The sequence below is a fragment of the Lupinus angustifolius genome, chromosome LG19, assembly GCF_001865875.1.
Source record: "Lupinus angustifolius cultivar Tanjil chromosome LG19, LupAngTanjil_v1.0, whole genome shotgun sequence".
In the NCBI taxonomy this organism is placed as follows: domain Eukaryota; kingdom Viridiplantae; phylum Streptophyta; class Magnoliopsida; order Fabales; family Fabaceae; genus Lupinus; species Lupinus angustifolius.
The window spans coordinates 6,064,762-6,073,281 of NC_032027.1; the positions used below are offsets into that span (position 1 = coordinate 6,064,762).

General features: G+C 36.6%; 1 pseudogene; it reads left to right on the top strand.

The window, feature by feature from the left end:
• LOC109333940 lies at positions 7,418 to 8,185 on the top strand (annotated as a pseudogene).

Genomic DNA, 8,520 nt, shown 5'->3' on the forward strand with positions numbered 1-8,520 from the left:
TGAAGACAACGTTAGTCAAGCTTTGGACTTAAATGGTGAAGAAATGGAACCTCAATATGAAACAACTTTGACTCATTGGTGTTAAAGTTTTAAATATATAATATGTTTTGTAGACTGAGTTATGAACTTGCGTCATATGTTTCGAGTTTGTTAAGTAAGACAAGTACTTGTAGATTACTATTTGAATTTGTAATTTAGACTTTGGATTTATTAAAGTTGTTTGTTTATGAGAATTCTTACTTTGACTATAAATATGGATTATAAATTTGAGTATCTACATATTAGATAATTTTTGTACAGGTTTACACACATATATATAAGCATGTATGTCCGGTTTAACCGGTTTAATCCCATGCCGTTTAATTACTGAACCACTGGTTGAACCACTAAACCAGTACCCTCACCGGTTTGATGACCGGTCCGGTTTTAATACCATTGATCAGTATGGTTACCCCCTTTGCCTAAAACCAACACACTTAAAGGGATGAAATCCCTAAACTCTCATATCTCTCTTCTTCTTCATTCTTTCAAACGATGGTGGTTCACCCCGGTGGAGAGAGGCGACAACGACAATGGGAGGTTCAATCCAACCATTAACGGCTCTAAATCTCCATCGCCGTTGCCAAAAAGGAAAAGATAGAAGAGATGAATGATACTATATTCATCACTGTGAAAAAACCACGAAAAATGAGATGGTCGTCTCAAAACCAAGCTATCATCACGTTTCTATAGGTGTCTCAACTTTAGTCGTGGATGGCCTTGAATATATAAAAAAATCATTAGGCAGTAAACCCTCAACTTATGTTAATGATATGAGCATAAGGATATGTGATTCGCATGAGTAAGGTTCATTTCTGCTTGTTAGCACTTGAATAAATAGGGTAGGTGACTTACCTGATTATGTTTTGTTCTCTTATCCTTCTGTGTGTTGAATCTTTGTTCCAAGATGTTCTCTTTTCTCTATCTCTGATCTCTGTATATTGTGTAAGATACGCGAACTTTGGATGTCCTCTTACTCTTTGTGTTTTACTCTGCTCTATTGCAGTGTATGTTTCTAGACTCTCTCTTGTATATCACTATGTATGCGTAATCTGGTTTGTTATCTCTTTCTAATGATTTTCTTTTTATGGTTGTGTGTCTATATAGTATGATGTTGTCTCCTTTTATAGCTTGTTATGGGTTACTAATTGACTTTTGAAAACCCTCTGATCTATAAAAAACATGTAGCCTGCCATGACCTATTCATTTTTTGATTTAATGCATTTGAAGCTGTCAATGAATATGGCCATTTAGTAATTGAAATAATCCCAGATTTGTGCCCTTTTGAGATTTTATTTTGTGATCAATAACTGACTCTTTGGGTCAATCACATGAATGCTCTTGATATTTATATTTTTGCCTTTCTAGTGATTCCTGATTGCTTTTGGTGGCTCATTATTGCTTTAATTGTAACATTAAAACTAAGGATGATGGATCAACCATTGTAGGCCTTTAATCTCCATAACAACCATCACTAATATTTTGCAACTGTAATTAATTGTAGGGTTCTCACCGGTGGGAGGCGACAAAAAGGTTACAGTTATCTTCTCAATCTCTTTATGTTTCGTTTTTCTATCATTTCCTTCTGGTGCTTAATGCGTGTGATTTCAATTAAGCATGTTAAACTGGAATAACATGTTGATAAAATGAACCCAAGGCAACATTGTTCTGTTCTGGCTTATATTGTTCAGGATAGCTCTCAATTTTAGTATGTCATTGATTAGCCTTCGTGGCTTGATTTGTATTTGTTCTGGAGATGCTAGAATTGGTGAATATGAATTATGTTGATTGCTTGTTGATAGGAAGATGAGTATATGGCCTGCATACTCTCTTTTTTTAAGCAAAGGATAATGCTCACTGCTTTATTATGTGTATATATGTTCTGTCTTTGCTTCATATTGATGAATCTGTGTGTTTTCTTTTTGCTATGTTGTATTGACAGTAATAACAAAAGGTGATGTTTTGTTTTGGTTTAGATTTGACAAAAGGAGCTTCTGGAGTTCCAACTCAAAATTGTTCAACGAAGACAAAATCCTCTTGATGGGTCCTTGTTCATGCTCTGGCTTTAGTGGCTAAGCTTCACTGCTCTGTTGTAGTTTTGGATGCTCAATTACTGAGCTCATGATTCTAGCAGTAGCTTTAGTGTATCAATGAAAATTAAACTATGGTGAAAATACATGCGACTTATTATTCTATGAATTCATCAAGAAATCTCTTGATTTAATGCATGTACATTTTGTATTATGTACCCTTTTATTTCAAATCTGTGCCACTGTTTGTAGGATAAGTGGTGTAGGCTCTTGAGTAACTTTATGTCCAGGTTGTAAAATTCTCAATTTGTATTGCTATTGTCAAAATATATGTCTGACATACTAGTTTGGTGGATGAATATTGAATTGCTTATACCAGTAACAATAATTAAATTATCGAAAAATAGAAAAGCGCAATGGCAACAACTATAAATTTTACACATTTAGATTAACAAAAATTGATTTAGAAAGAAACTACAAAGCTGAAAATTTTATTTTGTTGGGCATCAAATTGCTATTTCTTAGATTACTCACCACACTGAAGGTTTAAATCGAAAGAGTATCATCAATAAGTCCAAATCTACCATTGCATTATGAATTACTTTACATCACGAGAAAGATATCGGATAGGACAAAATTGAGTGTTCACATCCATTATCTCAGCATTTGGGTCTTGAGCATCTTGGTACATGTCTTGGTCCACCAGTTCTATTATTGAGTCCGTATTTGTAGATTGGTTGATCCATATTTCATTTTGTCTTGAGAAACTTGCTTCACCCACTCTTTGGAAGAATGAGTTATTTACTTGTATTAATCTCTTGTTCCTTTTGGAAGTTAGTAAGATTATCACAATGGCTAATGCAAGTGCTCATAGAACTATCTGGCACATATTCATAAAAATTTACCTGACTTAAATGCTTCTCAAGTTCCATTCTGTAATTTTCCACCAACGGGTATGTGTCAAAGGTATCTCAGACATAAGCCTGATTCATAGAACATGGAAGATTGGTAGCAGGGTGTTGTGAGTAGGGCCTATGGACGATAAAAATAGTCTTGAGCTTTTGGAAATTTCTTGTAGAATATTTCCTTGCTCTAGCGTTTTCTAGAGCATCATTCAATCTTGCTCGCCACCAACTTAAAGGTGAGAACCATTCTAACAGAGTCCAAAGCAAATGATCATGATTTTGGGGATCAGTAAGGAACTTGTATGTTGACTGAGTTTGAAAAGCAATGGGTGTGACATACAAAACAATGACACACCATGTATACCATAGTAGATCCTCTGAAAGGATATATCTACATTGAGGATTGATGGAGATGGCATTATTGAAAGGAACGTCTGGATGAAAAATATTTTCTTGAAAACTATCATTGCAACCTGTAAGAGCTTTATACAAATAATAATAAAGGTGATTCTTTGCATACTCTTTAAGTTTTCCAGGTGAAAAGGATGAATATACTCCTAGAGGGAGGTCTCTGGTTGTGGAGTCATATTCTGGTAAAGGATTGACCATTAGGATTAGCGGGAAAATGTTGACAGTGGTGATGAGGCTGATGGGTTTGCTTGGTCTAGAGAGGAAATCTGGGACTAAGTTTTGGTTTCCTTTAATGTGTTTAACAATAAAATCATATCTAGAAAACCAACTTTCCAACCTGAGGATCAGGTGGCATCTTGTTTTTGAATTCTAGAATCTTGGGGAAAGAGGAGTTGTCCATCTATACTTCAAATGCATGGCCTCTAAGATAAAAATCAAATTTTTGGATCCCAAACTTGATAGAAAGAGCCTCTTTATAGGTAGTATGATAATTTTTTTCTGCATCCTTGAATTGGCCACTAGCATGCCCACAATAGTACATTCTCTCTTTTACTTCTTCAATCATGACTGGCCCCAAAAATTATCACTTGCATAAGTTTGCAAGATTCGTTTAGAGGAGGTTGGGATTTTAAGTGCTGGATGATTTTGAGCAATCTTCTTTAGTTCCTTAACTGCTTTGACTTGTTGTGAGCTCCACGAATTAGCATTCTTCTTCAGCATCTTGGAGAGTTGGCTTGTCCATTTTGCCACATTGGGGATAAAATCTTGAACATAATTGAGAATTCCAAGGAACTGTCGAACTTGCTTAGTCGAGAGATTTTCATCAGGGAAATTTAGCAGTTCTTCTAGTAACTCTCATTGGAAAAATACATTTCCAAGAAGTCAATCTCAGTTTGTCCCAATTGAATCTTCTTTTCGGATAACATTATTCCTTATTGTTGGGCAATGATGAAAAATTGATCTAATAAATTTTTGTGGGAGGACTTGTCCTTTGAGAACAGAAAAACATCATCAATGTAGATTAGGATGCTATCTAGGATATGCTCAAAAATCTTGGTCATTGCCTTTTGGAAGAGAGAGGAGGCAACCTTTAACCCAAAAGGTAGGACATGAGTGGTCTGAATGCAAACACTTCACTAAACCTGAACATGGAGTATTGACTAATGAACAACCTGAATTATGCAACTAATATGACTACAAGGAGAGGAGCGGGCAACAATTCAACCCACCATACATGCAGAACAATCTGAACCTTTCTTGGAGGAGCAACAACACTCTTAATCATCATACTAGGATGGACCAGGTAACAGGAAACCTCTAACATGCAGAACAATCTCAGGAGCAACAACACTCTGAATCATCAATACCAGGATGGACTAGGTAATAGGAAACCTCCAACAAGGTTTCCACAGGTACAATCTTCTCCTATTGATCCTACTCTTAAAACATTAATGGAAGGTCAAGAAGAATTGCTTGCTAACCAAAATAAATTTCATGAAGATCAAGTCATGATTAATAAAAAAATTTCAAACATGCTCAATGAATTGAATTCTAAAATAGAAAACCCGACCATCCATGTTAAAATGCTGGAAACACAAAGTGCTCAACAAGCTAGTAATTCTAATAGACAAATAGGGATGTTTCCAGGACAACCAGAAAAAAATCCAAATAATGAACATTGTAAAGCTATCAAATTAAGGAGGGGAAAGGAACTAAGTGATATTCCTCAAATTAGGAAAATTGCACAAGAGGAAGAGGAACATACTGAGACACAACCCCCTGAAGGGGAGCAAAATTTTGAAAAGATGTCTAAGTATGTAGCTCCACCACCATATTTACCACCAGTTCCTTTTCCCCAAAGATTAGCAAAGGTAAAATTAGAAAAGAAATTTGGGAAATTTTTGGATATTCTTAAGAAATTATATATCAGCCTACCTTTCACTAAGGCACTGTAGGAGATGGCTACATACACAAATTTTCTTATGGATATTTTATCTAAAAAAGAAGACTTGAGGATTATGAAACAATCGCTTTAACTGAAGAGTGCAGTGCTTTAATTCAAAATAAATTACCTCCTAAAATAAAATATCCTAGTAGTTTTACTATCCCATGTTTAATTGGAAATACTAGTTTTGATCACGCCTTATGTGACTTAGGGGCAAGTGTGAGTCTCATGCCCTTATCTGTGTGCAAAACGTTGGAAGTGGGGGAACTAAAACCCACTACTATATCACTTCAATTAGCATATAGGTCAGTTAAATTCCCTATAGGCATCTTGGAGGATGTCCATATCAAAGTTGGGAAATTTTTCATTCCAACAGATTTTGTAATACTAGAGATGGAAGAGGATTCACAAATTCCAATCATATTAGGTAGACCCTTTTTGGTTATTGGTGGTGCTGTAATTGATGTAAAGAATAGAAAACTTTCCCTAAGCATAGGGGATGAAATTTTTCAATTTGATATTGCAAAATCTATTAAACAACCTTCTCTTGAGAATTCATGTTTTAGCGTTGATATACTGAACCAAGTTGTGAAAAAGGAAGCAGCTAGAGTGCAATATAAGGATCCCTTAGAGAGATTCATAGTAGATGATGACACTTCGGATGTTGATGAGCAAGTGGTTGAGGTTATTGAATTTCTGAATGCAAGCCCAACACTTCCTCACAACCCACAAGATGAGACCTTGAATGTAATGCCCAAATCTGAAGATTGGGAGGAGGGGAAAGCACCTAAAGTTGAATTAAAAACACCCGCCTCTAAAAATATTGCAGAGATGTGAGGAAGTGAATCTTGTATTAAATTGGAAAAAATGTTACTTCATGGTGCGCGAGGGTATTGTGTTGGAGCATTTAATTTCAGCAAAAGGGATAGAGGTGGACATGGCAAAAATTATAGTGATAGAAAATATGCCACCACCAATTAACATAAAAGGTGTTAGGAGTTTTTGACCTTTTAACAAAAGATATTGCATTTGATTTTAGCGATGCTTGTCTTGAATCGTTTTGCAGGTTGAAGGAGGCATTGGTCACTGCACCAATATTGCAATCGCCAGACTGGAATCTTCCCTTTGAAGTGACGTGTGATGCTAGTGATTATGTTGTGGGATTAGTGTTGGGCCAAAAAAGGACAAGAATATGCATGCAATCAACTATGCAAGCAAATCACTTGATGGAGCTCAAGTCAACTATGCCACCACAGAGAAGGAGCTACTAGGTGTTGTGTTTGCCTTCAAAAAAATTTAGGTCCTAACTAGTAGGTTCTAAAGTTATAGTCCATACTGATCACTCAGCCCTGAGATACTTGATGAGTAAGAAAGAAGCCAAGCCACGTCTCATCCGATGGATTCTCCTTCTGCAAGAATTTGATCTCGATATTGTTGATAGAAAGGGAACATATAACGAAGTTGTAGATCACTTATCTCAGCTTGAACATCCAAGTGGAGAGAAGGAGGACATACATATTGATGATTCCTTTCCTGATGAGCAACTCCTCCTCCTCAACACTATAGAGGCACCTTGGCATGCTGACTTTGTAAACTATTTGGTCAGCAAAATTCTTCCACCTGAAATGACACCGCAACAGAAAAAGAAATTCTTCTCAGATCTAAAGAAGTATATCTGGGATGATCCTTACCTCTGTTGACTCTGTGTTGATGGTATTTACAGAAGATGTGTTCTAGAAGAAGAAGTGTCAAAGATCCTGAGTTGTTGTCACTCTGCCTTTTATGGAGGCCATGCCAGTACTTCAAAAATAATAGCAAAGGTATTCCAATGTGGTTTCTTTTGGCCACACATATTCAGAGATGCACGAAATTTTTTTCTCCTATGTGATTCTTGCTAAAGGGTGGGGATCATATAAAAAGGCATGAAATGCCAATGAACCCCATCCTTGAGGTGGAGATATTTTGTATGGGGAGTTGACTATATGAGACCTTTTCCTACTTCAAACAACAACAAATATATCTTGGTGGCAGTCGATTATGTTTCTAAGTGGGTGGAGGCAATTTCATCTCCACACAATGATGCTAAAATGGTCATCAAAATGTTTACCAATATTATATTTCGAAGGTTTGGGGTCCCTAGGCTAGTTATTAATGATGAAGGCTCACACTTCATTGAAAGACATTTTGAAAACCTCTTGAAGAAGTATGGTATTTCTCATGTGGTTGGTACCCCTTACCACCCTCAAACAAGTGGTCAAGTGGAAGTATCAAATCGTGATATTAAGAGCATATTAGAGAAGACAGTATCTAGGAGCAGGAAAAATGGGTCCTTAAAGCTTGATGATGCTTTATGGGCTTACCGTACTGCATATAAAACACCTATTAGTATGTCACCATTCCGGTTGATTTATGGCAAGCCTTGCCACCTTCCAGTGGAACTAGAGCATAAGGCGTATTGGATAGTCAAATTGCTAAACTTTGATCTGAAAGTTGCTGGTGAAAACAGGAAATTCCAACTGCAAGAGTTGGAAGAACTATGGTTGGATGCTTATGAGAATGCTTGTACTTACAAAGAAAGAATAAAAAGATGGCATGACAAACACATACTCTGCAGAGAATTCCATGTAGGGGAAATAGTTCTCTTATTCAACTCCAGATTGAGGCTCTTTCCAGGGAAGCTAAAGTCTAGATGGTCAGGTCCGTTTAGAGTCACCAAGGTTTACCCTTATGGAACAGTTTAGATATGGAATGAGGAAAGGGGAAACTTCAAGTTAAATGGTCAACGTTTGAAGCATTATCTAGCATATGAGCGACTGGAGAAACAAACAAACATAGCCTTCTTGGATCCTACATGAGCTATAAAGATCAACCGTCAAGCTAATGACGTTAAACGAACACTTCGTGGGAGGCAATCCACGCTAGAGGTATATTTTTAAATTCATTAATTTTAGTGTTTTAGTGTCAGCTTTAGTGCCTCCCTGAGTTCAGAGCCTTTGTATGAGGATGTATATAGTATCGGCCACAATAAAAATGGTGTTGTTGCCTAGGATATTTGCACCTAGTCCATCTAGTTCATATGGCCATTTGGGACATTTTCCTCTTCTTTTGCAGGTACTTCAACTACACCCAATGAAACCAACCACTTATAATTGGCACATGTGTTAAGGACACTTCATACCTAACCCGTGAG